This window comes from Lates calcarifer, linkage group LG19 (assembly GCF_001640805.2).
Source record: "Lates calcarifer isolate ASB-BC8 linkage group LG19, TLL_Latcal_v3, whole genome shotgun sequence".
Lineage (NCBI taxonomy): Eukaryota > Metazoa > Chordata > Actinopteri > Centropomidae > Lates > Lates calcarifer.
This window is the reverse complement of record NC_066851.1, coordinates 17,240,618-17,261,453: the sequence shown is the minus strand read 5'-3', so window position 1 is coordinate 17,261,453 and position 20,836 is coordinate 17,240,618. Positions and strand designations below refer to the sequence as shown.

At 41.8% G+C, this 20,836-nt stretch overlaps 1 protein-coding gene across 1 annotated transcript in view; it reads right to left on the bottom strand.

The window, feature by feature from the left end:
• Positions 1 to 13,181, bottom strand: part of LOC108874999 (serine/threonine-protein phosphatase 2A regulatory subunit B'' subunit alpha-like) — a 57,801-nt gene extending 44,620 nt beyond the window's left edge. The window contains 1 exon segment of the mRNA XM_051078184.1: positions 12,884 to 13,181. The gene's annotated coding sequence lies outside the window, so the exon portion shown is untranslated.
• Between the last annotated feature and the right edge of the window lie 7,655 nt (positions 13,182 to 20,836).

Sequence of the window (20,836 nt, the reverse complement as noted above, 5' to 3'; positions counted from 1 at the left end):
TGTGTGTGCGTGTGTGTAGGTGGGTGTGTGTTGCTGGAGATATGTAGTTCACAGGGAGGAATATTCCCTCGACGTTCATAGGGAAGAATATCTTTAGAAATCAAGCGTGCACAACCTTACCTCAACAATCAATCAGGCCTCATGTTACTTTAAAGATCAACAGATACTCTGAACTTTTATACATGACATATATGGTAGTAAACTGAATATCCTTGGGACTGTTGGTAAGCAACATTTATACATCACCTTTGGCTAGGAAACTGTAATTTCACTATTTTTACATGTCTTAGATTGAGCTACTGATCAAGAAAATCAACAGACAACCAAGGATGAAAATAATCATTAGTTGCAGCCCCACATAGGTTCACCTTTTATTAAGTTCCTCTTAAAAGAATATTCACATGACCTATGTGTCCTCTGAAAGAGTTATTGTCCTCTGTAACTGCTTTCTCTAATGCGATTTCAGTGTTAGGGGCCATAATCATACTTTTCCCGTGCAAACATTTATTCTAAAGTTCAACTGAAGCTGAAATCTAGTGGGTATCTTTCAAAGTTGCAGTCATTTTAGTACAAATTTCCCTTTGTGTGTAACTATCCCTCTCCCATGACTCAGCAAGCAAACACTGTCTGTAAGCACAAAGAGGGAATTTGCAAAACTCTCAATTGTTCGGTACAGCTGTAACTAGAATATTGAAGGGATTACATTCTGTTCTAACTGTTGACGGTAAAGAGTGTGACACTGGCAGATAACAGACGAAAGAGTGATCAGCCTGGATTTAGTTTCTGAAGCCCACGTCATGCAGGCTCGGAAGGAGAAAAAGGCAACACAAAAAAAATGAACAAAGGTCTGAAAGCTTAAGCAAAAACTAAAGAAAGATGGAAGGGAAAAAAAGAGATTGAAAATAAAGGCTTAGTAGATTCAGAGTGCAGGTGATGTGGCCCCAGCTGCAGTCGTACAACAAGCTGTCTTTGATTCACTGCAGTTCAAACACATAGCAGGAGAATCACCTCACTGATGAAAGAACGCCAATGATATCAAACTACCACATCTTAGCTCTGGCAGGCACAGGGCACTGACACACACACACATATACACACACTCAAAATCGCACAACGAAATACTGAGGGCTGGTGAGAGCATTAAGATATTTATACCAGCATTATAACGGCATGGATGCAGGCATGTGGAGAAGCTTGTAAGTCCCCCTACTGTATATGGACAAATATTTTACACACACACACACACACACACACATCCAGTCATTCAGTTTGGATCAAAGTCAGTGATTCTAATATCTCTGGTGTTTATCCCTTGAGGGGCCTGTACCTGGACAGATGAGAATCAGAAGGAGGTGATATGAAGAGAGGAAGAAAGTGCTGTCAGGGGGTGTCTGAACAGATCAGAAGATAGATGAAGGAGATAGAAAAGATAGAAAGACAGAGGAGGAGGGGAGGAGTGGAAAAGGGGATATCCAAAAGCAGAATGTAAAGTAAGTCAATATCAGTAAAAACCTACCTGTCCTCAGTCCATATACATGTTTAAGGCTGCTTCCAGAAAAACAAAATAACTGGGAAGAGAGAGGGGCTATGTTTCCATCCAACTGTCAGGGGAATTTTGAGTAAACGTTCAAAACGTCACAAAAAAATGCTAAAATGCCTCGTTCCCAACAGCTGGGTTTAAGCGAACAAAAAGACTTCCTGATTCTGATATCCACAAGGAAAATGGAAAGAAACAAGCTGTTTCACTCTTTTGTCCACAAATGAAAGAACTGCAGTTAAATACTTAAATGTTAATGCACATACTCATATCTATATAGACAGAACAAAAAAGTTACATGTGCAACAGCAACAGGTGTGATATTTCTCTGAGGTTTTTTAAAGAGTCTGACAGACAGCATTAAAGACATTTCTGGGCTCTTGCACAATGGAGCTGAACCACGCGACAGATCACGCCAAACCCATATAATTTTTAAATTGAATCCTCTTAAAAGTCAGAGAAATGCTTTGCATGATTGGTAAGATTTTATCTAAATTGTAGCCTTGCTTTAACTCGGCAGAGACAGGGAAATGTCTCTGATGTCTCTCCAACACGCCAACAGACGAAGAGAAAAAGAGGAGGGAAAAAAAAAGACCCTTGTTTGAGGATTTCTCCAGTCTCAGCTCTCAGCACGACTTGGCTCTAACTACCAGTTGAAGTTGCTCTCATCTGTCTGGTGTCTGTCTCACAGCGGGGATCCAGCACTGTCTGTAACCATGGAAACCACAAGGATGTAGCGTTGACGGTGATAGGAAGTGATGGCATATTATAAAAGGGCCACACACACCCACTTGCATACAGAAAATCATCTTCCCGTGATCAAAACTTGTGACCTCGAGAGTCTGCTGGGACTCTTCCACTTTGTTTTGCTGGTGTAAAAATCTTTTTTTGTTCTTTGGTTCTTGGAAGGTGAGCTGAGGACACTTGCTTCTTGTGGAGACCTAGTTCACATTTACACACCTACTCAGTCTGTTGCTGTTGGCAAAGCAACAGCTCCACAAGAGTTGTTCAAGTTCAAAATGTTGCTCAAGGGCAACTTGACCTGTTTACTTTGTGTATTTACTTTGCTCACCCAGACTTCTCGTGCCTCTCTCAAACCAGCAATCCTCTGGTTATGAGCCCACACCACCGGCTGCAGCCACCCGACATTTAACCTCTTCCCCGGGCCACAAAGACGAAACCACTGAGGCCTCCTTTGTGAATTAGCAATCGCACCACAGTATGTATGTTACGCAAGGTTCAGTCTAAGTTAATACAGCTTTCCATCACATCACTCCAGACTACCTCATAAAGTAGAACTGCTGTGAAAGTGGGGTGCTATACATAACAGAGCCAAAGGTAATATACAGTACTACATTACAGACATGATGAGTCAAGCCCAATTGTTACAAGCCTGTGTGGAGATAGATAGATAATTTGGATTATGTTCACATGGTTGAGCAGAGGACAGATAATGGAGGAGACAGCAAAGAGAACTATAGAAGGTGACACAGAAAGAAAGAAGGAAGGAAAAGGAGACAAAGCACTTCTGACCTACAATAGTGGCAACCTTGTCTCTTATAAATTAAGTCTATTTCTTACTGAATTGTTTTTCCAGTCACATTACAGTGGCAGTTGTAACTGCTGGCTAGATTATGTTTGGAGGCACCAAGGTTATTTTGAGTGAATGAACCGTGCTGCATTTATTCATGCATGGAGGTGGTCGTGGTGGATGGTGGGAAAACAAAACTCAGGACTTAATAAACACGTCATGTCTCATTGTGCAAGTCACTGAAGACTTTTTCTGTATTAAACCAATACCACAGTCTCCCTCACTCTAACCAAGTGTAGTGAGCGCCTGACCATAACCATAAAAAGAAGAAATTGTAATGCAGGACTGGGTAGTTTTGCAATATCAACATTTTGAGACTTTTCGATGCATTAATCAACAACATTCATTATTTTAACAGAAAACATAATCTGTGCAAAACGCACATTTGCAAACACAGAAAAGTATGCATGTCATGTGAAATATTTCTAACTGTCGTAAAATTTACCAAATGAGCACCTACAGGAGAAAAATACAGAGCAGATCCGCTCTGTGAGGAAGGTTTCGGATGGAATTATCTCTGGTTTGTGGCAAATTCAGTTGCACTGAACTCCACTGTTCTGTTGGTCAGTTTTACACACACACACACACACACGCGTGTGCACACACACGCAGCCACTAGTGGTCAGACTGGCAGGCAGGAGGGAAGCTTGAGTGTGCCGGGATCTGACCGGTTCACCATACACAGGCTGCCAACAAACCACCACACACACACACACACACACACACACACACACACACATACACACACACACAACACTGTTTTGTCCAACCACAGCGTGTATGTGTGTGTGTGTGTGCGCGCATACATGTATGTCTATGTGCGCCTTTGCACAAGAATATCCATGTGAGTTTAACCTTGTTTTTGTGTGTGCACCACAGGCCTCTGGATCCACATACACTGTGTGTCTCAGTGTGAGCGATTGTGTTACAGTGTCCTCTAAATGTGTACATATGGGAGTGGGGAGTTAAAGACACAATATAAACAATGTAGGGACTCCCTTGGCTTGTGTTAACTGACCGAGATAAAGGCTGTCATTCCTCTCTCACCACCAACCTACTTCCTCCTCCGTCCAACCAGAAAGAGGGAGAGATGCACTTAAGCCTTGGCACTGTCAAAGCAATCTTATCTTGCCAATAAAGCTTCTTGAATGCATTTAGATTAAAACAAGAAAGGGGAACGAAAACAAGACATGGGCACACTGGTGCAATGGGGTCACCCCCCACCCGAGAGACACTGCTGCCCTCCACATCTCCTCTCTCTCTTCTTTTTCTTCTCCTGCCACATCACATGTTAATGCACTTACAGCTCTGCAAAAACCTTCACTCTGCCCTGAGATGCTGGCTGGCATAACAAACAGGAGCAAAGCCTGAAATAGTCTCCCCCCACCCCACCCCACCCCCCAATTTCCCATGCTGCACTGGAGGTATTTCCGTGGTAAAGCAAATTCCCAGCGTTGGATCAAATAATTTACCCACATCTCTCTGCCTTTCTGCTTCCCTCTCTCTGTGAGTTTTGCTGGATTACTGTCACTCTCTCTGTGCCGCCTCTCTTTCATCTCTTCGTTTCTCCGTCTTTTTTCCCCCCTCCGTCTTTCTCCGTCTGTGGTAGGCAGTGAGACGCATGGTCTGCCCACACTGACCGATAAAAAGCAGCCCTTTGCCTCTGTCATTTAGTCAGCCTGTCTGTTATACAGCTCAGGGTGCTTGCAGGCCCAGGACATCCCACCGACGCAGGCTGATGTCGCAGGTTTGGATTCGCCTCATGACCTTTCTCGAAAGTCATCCTCCACCTTCACTTGCTTGCTATCCTTCTTAATCGCTCACTTCTGTTTTTCCCAAGGGGTTACTTGCACACATTTACACCACGAAGAACTGCAACCACAATCTGACTCTATAAACTCAGAAATGCTATTAAACGCATCTTAATGTAGCGCAGGCTTCATCTGCTTCCACTGTGAGGAAACAGAAAAAGAGAGAAGTAATGAAAAGAGCAGGAGGAGTAAAAGGAGCATAAAAAGCAGCAATAAAATATTTTTAGCTTCAGACCCATTCATGTCTCAAACCAGGGCCAGGAAGAACCACACTGCCATGACTATGAATGGTACTGTTAGTTAGCTCCTTCTTTCTCTCTCTTTTCTTTCCTTCTCTTTTTGTCTTTCTTTCTCTCTTGGCAAGAGCCCTGCCACTGGAGGAATGCCTGGTTCAGATTCAGATGTGTGTGTATATGTGTGTGTGTGTGTGTGTGTGTGTGTGTGTGTGTGTGTGCGTGTGTGTAGAGTCAGGACAAAGAGAGCCAGTGTGGACAACAGAATACAATCAGCCACTCAATGGATAGCTATTAACTCATCGCACACAAATGCACACAAACACACACACACACACAAATACCAGAGTCCAAGGACGAGAAGCGGTGACATTCAGACCCAACCGGCCAATCAGAGCGCCTTACTGCAGCCACAATGGAGCCAGTCAATGAGAAGCAGAGGACCATGGGAGATCTGTGAATCAAAGCGTACGGCTCCTTATCCCTGTCTCACTAATCTTCGTACTCTCTCTCTCCCTCCCTCCTCCCCCTCTTTTCATTCTCTCCTTCCTCTTTTTTTTCCCAGGGTGGATCCCTCAGTGGTTAAAGGTGGTTAGAAGAGGCCATCAGGCACAGTCCACCTCCCACACACTCATGTATGAATCACCCCATTGTGGGCTGGGCTCAATCCCTAACACTGGTGTTTTCGACACCTCTGTGTATGGGCTTTATTTTGACAACCACATGCAAACTACCCTTAATTCTATTTCGCTATCATTGTTTATCAGTCAGGATTATCTCTCGAATTCACATCTCAAAGCAACAATGAACGATAAGTGAGATATTATCCAGGTCCTAAAGGACAAGGAACACAAATAGACACACTTATCATACTGGTATCAAACAAACTTCCAGGTTAGCACACTTAACTTAAAAAAGAAAACAGTAAAATCATTACCCCAACTGCTTGAAAATATCCTGATTCAAGCTTTGACCAACTGTACTGTCCTGTGCCATGTGGGATTATTGCGGACATCGTGGCTGTGCTCACTTTCACTTTTACTTTCAAATAATGTTTAGGTTTAGATAACCTGGTGAAAGAGTTGTCCTTTGTCTTTATTTCTGGAATCTAACTTCTTACATTATATATATTTATGTTTCTGTGCTTTTATTTACAAGATATAGTTTAAGTAAGATATCTTCTAGATATTTCATGTTTCACAGATTCACTCAGTCATCTAATCCTAATCTTACCCAGTCCAGAGGTCAGTTTTCAATCAGATACAGGGGTCCAAACTTATGGAGCTAATTTTTAATTTTTATTAACATTACATCTTCATTGAAGTCTTTCAGATAATATTTTATGATGTCTTAATCATCTTTCTTCTTATCTTTCTTGTTCTGAGTGACTTGCATTCAAAGATTTCAGAAATTACTTTGATGAAAGCAATCAGAGCTGCTAGACTATATATAGACATAGATAAACATATAGATAAACACCTACGACAGCAAAGTTGTAATAAAATGAATTTCTCTTTTATTATGTATAGATTTTGGATGTTGTTCTAGTAAGGCGCACAAAAACACTTGTTTCAATGAGATGCGCATAATTTTTACTCTTTACATGGTTCTGAATATTTTAAAAGTAAATGTCATAACATATAAATATTAAGGAATAGCTATGGTAATTGCAGCAGTTTCAGTATCATTCTCCCCTACATTAAGCCAGCTTTAGGCTACAACCATCAAATGGTGAACCTACTACAACCTTTTCCTTTGTGATGGTAGCCCACTTTATGGTTTGCCACAAACCACAACATGCAAAAACAGCAGGTGAACTTCTTGCAGCTTAACTTTGAAGTATCTTCTCACTCCCTATCTTTGATTTCCTCTGTTTTGATTCCTCTGAGTCACTCTCTCTTTCAAAATTCAGAGAAAACATGAAAAGATACTAGACTGTCTTGCCTCGCAAAAACAAAACTCAGTTCAAGGTAACACACACCCCCCCAAACTTTCATACCTTTCTGTTTTCTCAGTTGCAAAATGAGATTTGTGATATGAAGGTTACCACTGTGAGTGTATCTAAAAAAAAGTCACGATGACCTAGGACCACCTGATGGCAAAAGTCTTTGATAAACAAGCCGAGGATGTAACCTCTGTTTATTGAGATGCAGCTCTGTGTGTGTGTGTTGTCCCCCCTCCTCTTTAACACACACACCCAGTTCTCACTATCACACTCACACTTTCCCTGTCACGTCTTCATTTTTAGCAGCCGGCAGTGTTACATGGAATATGAGACGACCACCCACACACATATACTCTCTCTCTCTCTCACACACACACACACACACACATATGCTGCTGGGAAATGTGAATGACTGTGTCACTAAAAGTGCTGTAAAGACGGTCAGTACAATACTGCCTTGTGCTGCAGTGATGAGTAACTCACAGTTTTTGTGTGTCTGTGTGTTTGTGTGTGTGCGAGCATGTGGCTGTGTGCACTTATTTGAGTGTTGCACAACAAAGGGCAGGCGAGTACATGCAGGTGCAGAGATACATAAATCACACTCTAAATCAATTAAAAAGCATAAATGTGAGAAGTCCTACAGCAGTCGGCAGCCTGGTACACAGTTTAATGCAGGATTGATTACAGACGCCACACCCATACACCAACACACACACACACACACACACACACACACATCCAGACAGCCAGACACACACACACACACACAGAGTCAGGGTGTGGGTATGATGTAACTCGTAATTACACATGAAAGTAAGCCCAAAATGAAACTTAATTAAAATTTTGGATTCAACTGGATTGTATGCATCTTCTCTTTATGTGCATCATTCCCTGTTTGCCTATTTTATTACCCCCTCACATAGGACACACACACACACACACACACACACACAGGCAAAACTCTTTACACACAGTAGCTGCCTGACAGGGAGTTAAACACAGAATCAGGGAGTTGTCCCAACTTAACCAAAGAGGTGTGTGTCTGTCCATTTGAGTTCAAACACAGTTTCCACCTCTGTTACATAACAGTTTTATTGACTGAACTCCAAAGTATATTATCTTGCATGTCTGTGCTGGTGTTGCATTCACAGATTCAAAACCTTTGTATCTGTAATCTAGGTATTTTTCTTTCATTTTTAAAAAGAGAGATTAGAAAAAGGCTGATTACCTTTAGAGTTACTTTCACTATGAGGCAGTTTTTTTCAATAGATATTGGTCAATAAAGACAGATAACAGAGGCTAACCAAATATTTGGTCTTATACTGTGCTAACTTCTCCATGAAGCCAAAAGAGGTTGCTGAATTTGTAAAGGCAAAAAGAAAGAACAGCACATCCTGCCCGCACTCTGCTATATACTTAATAATACATTCTGTGATTTTTTATAATGTTGAACAGCAACCACAGATTTCTTCCCAACTCACTGTACAATGTTTTGAGCCTCAAAACTAAAGAATTGATTTTAAAGTGCTACCCCAGCAACTTAGCATTGTACTACCACAAAGCTGGGAAACTTGCACATGATGGGGTGGTGTTTAACACTGGTGCATTGAACTCCCTGTTGTGTTAGGTATGCACACTGCCTTTTTAATATGGTGGGTCTGTATACACGTCTTTGCTGAGGGGGTAACACCTCCGACAAACCCACCAAATGAGAGAAAACATACCTCAAAGCCTGTTAAAGGGTTTCAAGGAAACATGTCTTTCAACTGGGAAACCATGATAAAACGGTGCACACCATTTTAAGATTGAACGAGTGACACTCTCGTGATGAGTAAGCTGAACTTCATGTGTGAGATTGGGTGGAATGTCCCTTTGAATATACTCAGTAACAATTAACTTTTCCTGAATTAAAAACCTGCTCCAGGGGATTGATCAAGCCAACTCAGTTTTATTTATATAGCATAAAAACACTTGGCTAAATTTGTCTCTAAGAGCATTAAATCTGTACAACATACATCACCCAAACATCTGGAAAAGCAACAAGCATCACACCCTCTTTTAGGACATCTAAATAAATAAACAACAAACATAAATAGACATTCATACCAGGTTCAAATCCTGTCTGATTTTCTAATTATATACCTGAACAATCTGTCATGGAGAACCTAAATCTAAAAATTGAGAATCTGTTATTTGTTGCTTTTGCTTTGGCAACAAGAGCTGTTGTATTAAATGCCAAAACCAGATATGAATAGAACTGACATGAACAGGAATGAAACAGGATGTTGTGAGTCTATGATTTGTGACTCAGCCCACTGATCCAACCTACATCTGTCTGCACTAAACTACCGCACCACAGTCATTACTCCATTAAATCAGGAAACTCCCAAAGTATTCCAATGGGATATTGTTGCCAAGCACTTACTGTCCTTCTACACCAATGTGTGAAATGAATAAAACCCAGATTAATATCACACGTGCGTGCACACCCCTACACACACATCCACAAAGTTGCACACACGCGTAAAATAAAAAGCTTGGGAACAACGAGCACCTGTGAAAAGACGCACATCTGTGAGGGACTGCGAGAAAAACCGTGGCCTCACATAAATGCAGCTCCAAAACGGACGCAGACTCCGTCGCCCACCAACCCACCCACCAATCCGCCCACAAAGCATCCATTCGAGCAGGGAAGCAACAGACAAGACTAGCTGATCAGTCAACTTATCTGGAAGTTAAAAACACATAATACAACCTCCTCCGCAGTGTGTGGATGAAAGGAAGGGAGATGAGAGAGGAGGAACTGAATCTGTGAGAGGAAGAGTAATGGTGTAAGAAGGAGAAGACAAAGGCTGCAGTTATTAAAATCTACTGTCATTTAAATGGATTAAATTGATATCAGTGGTCCTTTAAAAATGGATGGTGACAGGAGAAGGCAGTATATTTTGATATACTGTCATCGTTTCAGTATAAAGAATGACAGCTCTGGCTCAGATAAGATGATAAGTGCTGAAATCCCTAGATGTAAGAGGAAAACCACAATTCACACTGACCACTGGAGGAAGGATGTAGAATGCATGGCCTCTCTCTCCCCCCTAAAGTGCAAATTTACTAATTTTCCCCCTGTGGGTTGAGATTCATGGCTAAGTTTACACATGGAGAACACGTCTGGCTCCGAGCTAGTTTAACATCATGTTTCACACCAGTAAAGCTCTCTCTCTCTCTCTCTCTCTCTCTCTGCATCAGTCCATCCACAGTGAGGAGCAAAACATACTTGTTTTGTTTTGTTTTCTCAGTACACATTCACACCTTCTAATGCTGCATCTCTCCCCCTCTTGCTTTCACTCTAACACACACATCAGTACGGATGGAGGGGAAAGTGGAAAACATAAACACTGCCGTGCAACCACATGAGTTGCTACCATCTGCCTTTTATTACAGACACAGTGAGAAGTAATCTGTCTAAGGGTGGCAACTAATGACTCTTTCCAATTTCAATCAATCTCTCAGTTTTTCCTTCAGTTAATCAGTTCCTCTGTTAGTGTGTGCAATGTCAGATAGAAGTGAGAACTGTCAGTCACATATCCCCAGATCCCAAGCTTCCAACTTTGAGAATTTGAGAATATTTTTTGGCCTACAAATGACTTCAACCAGTCGCTGATTATCAGAATTGTTATCGGTTGATTCCCTGTCAATCAACTAATCTTTTAATCAACAAATAGTTTCAGTTCAAAGTCTATCATTGATTATTTAATGATTACAGAGGTGGTGTCTGGAGATGTGTGTTTTAAGAAGCTTTGTGGTTGATGAGTTGTTGATGCTCTCTCTCTCTCTCTCTCACACACACACACACACACAACTTCCACATTCCCCACAGTTCATGCAGCATGGTCTTTGTGGCCTTCCAAGAAGTCAGTGTGTTCAGCCAGGCTCGAGTTACAGCAGACAAAAATCCTCTCTCACACACACACACGCGCACACACAGACTTTCAAGCATCCATCATCTTACAGACATATCCACCGAAAAGGCCAGGGAGCAACAAGACAGCGCTGGTTTGTTGCCCTTCTGACGCATCCTGTCTGACTCATTCCTGTCACTCCCCACTGGCAGAAAAAAGACCGGACACACCACAAAAAGACTATCTGTCAAACCCCAGGTTTGTCTGCACTGCCAACGTATCCTTACAGCAAGACATCTTGACCAACATCTGCGATAATGCTATGAGACTGTTTGACACCCACTGTGCTAGGAAGAAGAGAAAAAGAGGAATTCTCAGCCCTAGATATCTTAAAAGTAACATAAAATAGCAACACAACAATAAAAGATGATGTGCAGTGACTAATGCACTAAGCTGTTTAGTATCAACAATAGGTTGAATCAGCAGTCTGACAAACACTTGTAGAACTGTGTAAACCAAGCTCCAAAAGCAGAAAATAGAAATACGAAGTACACTTACAAATTCACAGACACAGGCTTAACCGGACGGTGCTGAAATCAAATGATGAAACAGACAGATGCACATAAAGGAGACTTATATTACTGTCAGCATCAAAGCGAAGGTTCAAACGACACAGTAGCTAAAGACCGTCTATTTATGAAACTTTGAAATAAAGCGGATTTCAGGGCCACAGCAGCCTTTACGCAGTATGAAATCAGAGTAGCAAGGTCATTATGGGTCATCATTAAAAGAAAAGACATAAAGCTGACTGAAGACGTTGCTCAAAGTGTGTGTGTGTGTGTGTGTGTGTGTGCCACATCTATTCTAGGAGAATTCCAGAGGGGGAGACCCTGTGACTGACCCCCACCTCACAGGATCTGTCAGGATATCACCAACAGGGCGCACACACACACACACACACACATACAGGCTATATGCACATACACACAGAAACAAACACATAATGGGAGTGTCAGAGGACACACACATTTAGAGGATACACAGCAGTGACAAATTACCAGTTATGCAAATGTCGCTACATACACTTTAGTTTACTTTTTTTTCTCTGTTCAATGTGTTTTTAAATGTTTTTAATGCATTTCTTTGCTTTGGGTTAACCACCCTGAATTGCCTTTGTGTTTGAAAAGGTGCTATAGAAATCATTTAACCTTGCCTTATTCAATGCATTGGCTACAGTGACTAAACTAAGCTTTAAAAGCAACTATCAGGCTCTTAAGATTGATTGGATACCGGTGTGACAATGACACCAAAAGTGCACTGCAAAAAATGTACATAAAAAAACATTTTTTTCTGAGAATATTCTGTTTTCTGTGCCTGGTATCCTGTCTTTTGAATCTAGTCAAAGAAGAACTGCACTTAAATTAAGGACTTGAGTCGACTTGCGCCAACAAAATCAAGTTACCTGATCATACTTCAAGACCAGCCTTTCTTCTGAGATGAATTATGGTTTCACTCACATGAGAAGGTTGTTTTTTGCAGTGGGCAGGCTGCCCCCCTTCAATGATCTGCTACAATCTGCGCGTCCAATCTCCCAAACTTCCTTTGACACAACAGGAGGATCTCCCCATAACGTGAATGAGCTCGCGCGCACACACGCCCGCACCAATACACGCGCGCAAACAGAAATACTTCAATAAACACGCCCTAGTTATCCAAATTTTCTTTTTTGAAAAAAAAAAAAACCCTGCAGCTGACCGAACATGCGATATCACTACAACGCACGAGACAGCGGGAGAAGACGGTACAGACACAGTAAAGTTTCTAAACAGAGAGAGGAGAAAAGACTCCCTTTAACACCATCCCTTACCTTTTCCTCCCTCCTTCTGCCGTTTCCAAACTCTGTCACGACGAGGCTCGCCGCAGACTGCGAAATCAAACAGCCGCTTTTCGGTAACCGGGGAACAGCAGAGAGAGTACGGACGTGTGCTCCAACATGCAGCGACTCCGAGTGTGTGCGTGTGTGTGTGTGTGTGTCACGGTGTATGTGTGTGTATGTAGTAGGGGGGTATGTGTGTGTATGTGTGTGTGACAGCTCATGGAGAGAATGAGCAGAGAGAGGAGAACCGGGGAACTTAGGGGGAGTTCCCGTTAACAGAGCGGCGGGGCGGGGGCTCGAGTAGAGCGACAGGCTGATTAGTTTTTAGGTTCACAGCTCATAGGCTTTACCACAGGTGAAAAGTAAATATCCAAGTATTGTACATGTACTGTAGGCTGCGTTGTTGCGTATAATTGTGATGCACTGTTAGCCTACTTTACGTAGCAGGCTAGCTCCATTAATTCAAGACATATTGGCCCTAAGTACCATTTTTCTTTAAATTAAGGCTGCAAACTAACAGTTATTTCAGTACTGATGAATCAGCTGATTATTTGTTCTATATAAAATGGTGATAAATGTCACTCATGACCACTGTCCAAAACTAAAATATATGTAAATTACTGTAACAGAAAACAAATATAACCATTCACACTTAAGATATTAAGTAACTTAATGCTTAATTGATAATCAGAGTTATTGCAGAATAACTTTTTGTTGATTGAATAATCAATTAATGAACTAACTGTTTCAGCTCTGTTTGTAAAGATATTAGAGCTGGGTATCTTTTAAAGTGTTTGAATCAGTGTCATTTTGGTACTGATGCCTTAATGATAATTTTTTAATCGCAAATTGACTAATATGAAAATGATTTCTCACAAACCTTTCCAGATGTTTAATTTCATTTTAAAATTTTCCTTAACACCAATAAACCAGCATTATAAGACATCTACCTGAATAAATTACACTCTAAAATGAATAAAAGGTCATTTAAATCTGGAAATATGACAGAAGCAGTGCACAAGACTAATACTTGGATGATTGTTTGTTGAGCATGTGGTCCTGACTCATGTGGCTATAAACTGTATAGTATTCACAAATAATGGCAGGTGTATAGGACATACAGCCGGTTCTCACAGTGGGGTCCAGGGACATCTAGGGGATTGCTGTCATGTCTGTTAATGTTCTGTCTTTTAATTTTACCATCACTAGAGATTAATCCAGTGAAATAATGCATAAGAATGTATCACAGGTTCCAATATGACTTTCACACTGTTCTTGTATCCACTTGTACACTAAATCAGCAACAAAACATCTTCTTATTTCGGGTGTGAGTGCTAATTTGCAGCTTTTCAGGGTCCATGACATGAATAATTCTGGTAAGCTATAATTTATCTTTCAGTCCAAGTGCTCATCACTGAAGGATATAAGGATCTTGTTATCACAACCACAGTCTAAGTAAGTGAGATTTATGCCCTGGGCCTCTTTCAATAATCAATGAATTATACATGATAAAAGTGAAACACAGTGTTCACAGAAGGCAGCAGGTATACTTTAACTACACAACTAATTTGGTGAAGTGCAAGATTTCTGTTCTGAAAAATCTGTGTTTCTATGGAGACCAGGTAGTCGACTACAGCGCAGACTGCAGATCATGATACAGTTTGAGTTTATAAATGTGACAAGAGGATTTGTTTTCAGTTAATGTGGGTGACAGACAATAACACCCGCACAATGACTTCAGGTGGAGAATGGGTCAAAGGGTTCAATGGGACTTTGTGTCCTCCATCAATGTTAGGAGAGGCAGTGGTGACACTGGCGCCACTCAATCGTAGACTTTAAACCACAGTTTTAGCAGATGACCCAGGAGGGGGGAAAAACAGCTAAAATGGGATATGGTCTGTGGTTGCATCGCTGGCGGTGTGAAGTTACGGTGCTGATGAGTGAGAGTAAGACCTGCTGATGGACGATGTGCGGTGGATTTGATTTAAAGCACCCCAGCTCTTTACACACATACACACACACACACTCCCAGAAACACACACCAACTCACACCTAAGATCCCCCCTCCAAATCCTGCAGGAATGTGTCTCCTATAACAACATCAACTATCACAAGGCCCACATCACATGACAAGAAGGGCCCGTTTGTGTGCATGTGTGTGTCCACATATCTCTCAGAGTGTGTGCGCATGTTGGACAGTACCTTGCTCTGCCCATGGGGTAAAAATAAACACTAAAACTCAAGTAGAGGAGGAGTCAGTCCAGTGTTACAGGAAGAGGATCGGCCAGAGGGATAACAAGAAATCGCCTAAACATTTTAGACCACTTACATAACAAGTCCCTGATGGCAGCAGAGAGCAGAATACAATTTTACCCTGCATCTAATTTTGTTTGCCATATCCGGGAACACTGCCCAGATACGTTACCACATATTGCAACCGGTGAGGAGTGGCAATAAAGTGAAATCATAAAGTTTCATTTCACCCAAATTACAAAAAAAACCCCACATATTCCCTCATTTACGTCTAGCAGAATGTAACCACAGAGAAAGATTTGCTTATATTTGCACGGTTTTTGAGACAGCATTCTTTAAAATGATCTCTGTCTGCAATGTTAGTGCATAGCAACTATGATATAGTTAAGATTAGTGATGTATAGTGGTTATGGCAAACAAAATATGATTAGGCAACAAAACAGTTAAAGCTGGGGAAAAATCATGTTTTCATTTAAAAATAAAAAGTCAATTGAAAATGCTTGACACTGACAATGAAGGGGCAATTTGTACATTTTCTCTGCTGCTGAACATAGTGTCTTGCTGGGAGAGAGTGGTAGTGATGGTGTCTTGCCAAGTGCTTCAGCCATCATTGCAATGTGTACAATATAGGCAGTTATACACCCTCTGAGCAGTGCTATGTCTTTAGGGTAGTCTGGTCACTATTGGAGAATTACAAGGCAGGCTGGCCTGGGTCAGGACTAGCTGGCTAGCATGCTAACTTAGTGGTGCTTTCCACCACTTAAGGCATCTCCTGGTGAAAACTTACAAATAGCTCGCTTTAATAGAAAAATCATACCTGGCATGAATTGTTTGCATCGCCTATTGAAACCAAAAAGCAGATGAAGGCTAACTTTGTTTTATAATGAGTGCGGCTAGCTCTGTTAACAACAAGCCTTTGAGAGGGAAACTTGAGGAGCAGAGTAGAATCTTTTTCCCACAGAAAAGAAAAACGCCTTGACTGAAATTCAGAGAATACCAGGCCATCCTGAGCTGGTGATAGCTGCAGCACAGAGCTGAAAAAGAGACGGCAGAGAGAGGGCTGGAGGGATAAAAAGAAAAAGCAATGAGGGTGCTGACACATCCTGACAAAATGGAACAGGGAGTGTCACTCAGCACCTCACACACACATACACACACATACATACTGCACATGAGATCTTCGCCTTAAGGACATGGCACCTGGATCTGAGCTTCTGCTGAAAGCAACAGATGCCAGAAATACAGCATCACATATAGAGCCAAGGACAACGAGGTCACACAATCATACTCAACTTTCACACACACCACAGCTCAGTTATCCAGGCCTGAATCTGGCAGACAGAGGTGAGCTTATTACAAAACCCAAGTTAATAAAACCCTTGACTGCACATGCGTTTTTACAAGGCGAGCCTGGTTGCCTGCGTATGGGTGTGCGTGCGCTCACTATCAGCAGGCTTGTGAAACTCTGCATCTTTGTTAGTTTGGGTTTTGTCTCCATAGAGAAATGTTAGTAAAAGGGGAAGAGTTTTATTAGAGCGCTACATGATACCAGCTGTCTAAACCGCCTCCCTTCTCCAGGTTTCTCCCCTGGCTCTTCAGCTTATGTGCAGACATACAGCAGTTTCTAAACATCTTAAGGTCCTCTACTCCTCTACTGTGTCCAAATGTTCTCACCCGGCACTCAAGCTACAAATTTGCTCGAAGAAATCCCACAAGCCACAACCACAGACTTATATGCTAATAAAATGGCGATCGCTCACATATTTATAAATGTGAATGATGCTGGAGGTAACCCCCACCATATGCTTGCGCCTATTTATCTATGTATCTTCTCTGGTTGCTGCCTTCCGCATCACTCACACCCTCTCACCACCGCAACAGCTGCCTCTTGTCAACGTCGCTCTGCAGCAGCTGAGGGTGAGGGGAGGAGTGCGAAATCTCCCTGGTTCTGGCCAAAGGGGACATGCAGGCGGGGGGGTTTTGGGGGTGGGGGTTTGGTTAACAGAACATCAGGATCCCATTTAGACCAGAAGGAGGCTCACTGGAGTGGCATGGGGTGTCGGCTGAGTATGCAGGGGAGGAAGTGGGAGGTCATGCGTGTGTGCATGTTGGTCTGCATGTTTTTTAATGTGTCTCTAATCGCAGCTGCTACATTAATTTCCACTGCGTTGTGTGCATTTGTAGATCGTCTTTTAATGAGGTTGTTTGTATTTGCCACTGTTTCCATCAAAGACTCATGCTGGGGTCATGAGTGACTATGTGTGGTGAAAAGACTGCATCTTTCCTCAGCAGAACAGTAAAACACTGTCCTCATGAACCTCCAGGTTAAAGGTCAGGGCTGAGGCATGCGGCTGTCCACATCAGTCCCTGTCTGACACTTGACCTTTGACCTCTCTCTGCCCAGGCCGGCTGGCAGCCTGATGCTTTTTCCAAACTGTGGGATGCACAATCTGGAGGAAACTGACGTGCTATCTGCTGCTGGCTACAGTGGACGGACTATACCATCTGCCCTCTGAAGTCTTGGATCCCCAGGAGATCAACGGAAAACTTGAGTCTGACAGTAACTGGATATGAGCTGGCTCTGAGTTGGTGGCGGAAAGATTTGGTTGGGAGCGGAGGGGAGGAGTTTGATGAAAAAATCAGGGAGAAATTGTGAAACCGGTGATGAAGAGAATGTGAAACCTTTTTCCACCTACACAGTTTACAACTGAATCAGTTAATGTCTTTCTCATAGATACCACATCAGCATTGGATGGAATATACCAGACTGTGTTGTTTTCACAATATATCTACTCCTCACATCAACTGTAAAGATTTTAACTAATTCCAGAAGATAACATTAGTCAGAGGCTGTCTTTGTTTCTGGCTATTTTGTGTGGGCATTTAAGAGAGTAAATGAGATTCAGAAAATCTCTTGAACATATTGTTATTTACTGGTCTGTGAACTGTGACTCAGAATCGACTTAGCATAATAGACCTCTGTAATTATTTTCATGTGCAAAGTATGTGATAAACATTAACACAGGATGGTGGGGGCAGGGTCGAATGACGAAAAGTTAAAAAAAAAAATGCATATGTACAGATAACATATTTTCACCCATAGCTCATACAATTAAGGCTGATGGGAAAGTGAATAGCTATGCAAGCAATTACTCATGAACCAAAGTACTGGACAGTTTGACATTTTGACCTGATGAAAAATTAAGGGATCACCACACTTATTACAATTCATCCGGAGAGGGGACAGGAATGTTCAAATTTCATGGCAATCCATCCAACGATTGTTGAGACATTTCACAAAAAGCTAATAACGTCAAACTGCAGACCATCATACAGATCACAACAAGTGCAGATGTTCTGTAACAGATGCCTGTAAGCAGATGACAACAATGATCTTTTTGGATCAATTTCTCTCATTGTCACTGTCCACATGGGATCTTTTTCTTTGTTAGTGTGTCCTCTCAATGAAGGAAATGAAGACCATATTACACGTGTTAATGGCTGAGCACCATGTGTGAATCGTCTAAGAGATGATTGATTTCATCATTATCAGTTGTGTTTCACAACTTCACTTCCTTGCTGACACGGGAACAAAGCTTCATTGTTGCAAAAGTGATTGCAACAATTTGGGGCCACTTCAGTAAAATTGTTAAAGTTGCGTATAATAAAGATGTTGCAGAACAATCAGCATGTAAGTTCAAAGTGCTTCTGTTTTCATTCTTGTTGTGTGCAACCAAGAACACAAATACTCACCAAGCCATCAGACAAAGCAAGTCATGTTGAAACAAATTAGCAACATCACACTGTAATGCTTTTGATCCAGAATACAGATGATAAAGTCTGGTGTGTGATAGCAGACAAGTATATGTTGTGATAAAGATAAAGAATTTAACATGAAAGGAGTCCACCCATCTGAGATAATGACTTTGTTTCTTCAGCAGCAGAGCAAATAGCCTTCAACCAATTAAGAACACCGTGTACTTGAATGCTTCGCACCGACAACAGCATGCCGCCCAGTACAAAACGGAGCCTGCTTCTGTTCCCTGTTCTCTCAGATGTGACACCTTGCTTTGCAGAGGGCAGAATAACAACAGGTTGTTGTTTGTCATTTCAGAAATAGAGTCTGTGTTGCAGCTAAAGCATACCAACTGGCCTGCTGTCCATCACATTCCCAAATACCACAATACATTACTGTCACTGTGTACATCCATGTGTGTGTCCAGACATTCTGTCACACAGTGCATTGTATCTTTACATGAGGTGTGTTTCAAAGAACCATTGAAATTAAAAAATAAAAGGAGAATATCAAGCTATTTGATTGTGTTGCTATTTGTGTGTGTTGGTGGCTGTTGTCAATCTTCACCAGCGTTGCTTCATGAGAATGCAGTGTGCAGGAAGCCCACCAAGCTGCAGCCTCCATTTTTAGTATCAAAAACCGATTTCCTGTAGGCTTGAGAAGTGGTTGATAGTTTCCTGCTTTGCAAAGAACAGTGGCTCTGGTCAATTTGAAATCATCTAAGTTATCTGTATCCTCTGGCAACACATTTAACCCTGGTGGCAGGTTACCTATATGCAGAGCTTCACCTGCAAAAATACAAAGTATCCCTGCAGTGGATTGCATGTTCCCACTAATCCTCCAAAATTAGCAAAGAAGAGGAACATCGGAGAATGAAATGGCTGTTTATAATAGCAAGATTAGAACATTTTAACTGGGCCAAGCTGAGATAAAGTGCACTTCACTTCTTATTTTCTCCTGTGCGCCTCTCTGACACACTCTGGTGATGTGCTCAAGTACAGACACACAGGCCTAAGCCATAATGCGCACAGGCATGCATTCATCCCTGAGCAGTCATACTCATCCAAGCCGCTGTCAGCAGCATCCCAGTTGAAGTGTCTCTCCTTCTCAGACATATTCAGGGAGAACATTCCTGATTTTACATGCACATTAGCTACATCAAGACAATGTAAATTATCTGTGCAGAACAGTTCGTCTCTTGAAACAGATTAGAAAGATTAAAAGGGAGAGGAGACAAAAATATCATGTTCATGCTGATGGACCCAAATAATAAAACTACTGTGTGCATATTTTCTTTTCATCAGTGCCAATTAGCCAGAATTCTCTTATTTCTACTTGCGGCAAGATGTTGTAAAACCTCTTTTGCATCTTTTCATCCAAGTTCTGGTTAATTCCTGTTAAATTTTAACTGCAGGGCCTTGAAAATCAGAATAACAGATGCGGGGCAGTTAGTTCAAGGTGGTTTTTATTGGTATAATATCTTACCACACTCAACCCAATAATTTGCCCTCAAACACGTATAAATGCTGCGTCAAGAAAGAGGCTGAACAATGAGGCTGGACTGTCTGAAATGGAAAACCTCCATTTCTGCCTCATGTGTTTAGTCATGTTAAATGACCATAAGTGTAATTCCAGTCAGCAACACAAGAGAGGGGCCCTCTCTCTGCCCTCCATACCACAGACTGGAGGGAGACGCCAGACTAACACACAGGAGGGAGGGAGAGAGGGGGGCAGGAAGAGGGAATTTTAATGCACACTCTTTACACCACATGCACACCCATACGCACACGAAAGCACATATATCACATTAACGTTTACAATTTAAGCTTTCTGCTGACACTCTCATACAGAGGGATTTTTGGAAAGTGAGCATGTATAGCATCTGTGTGCGACTT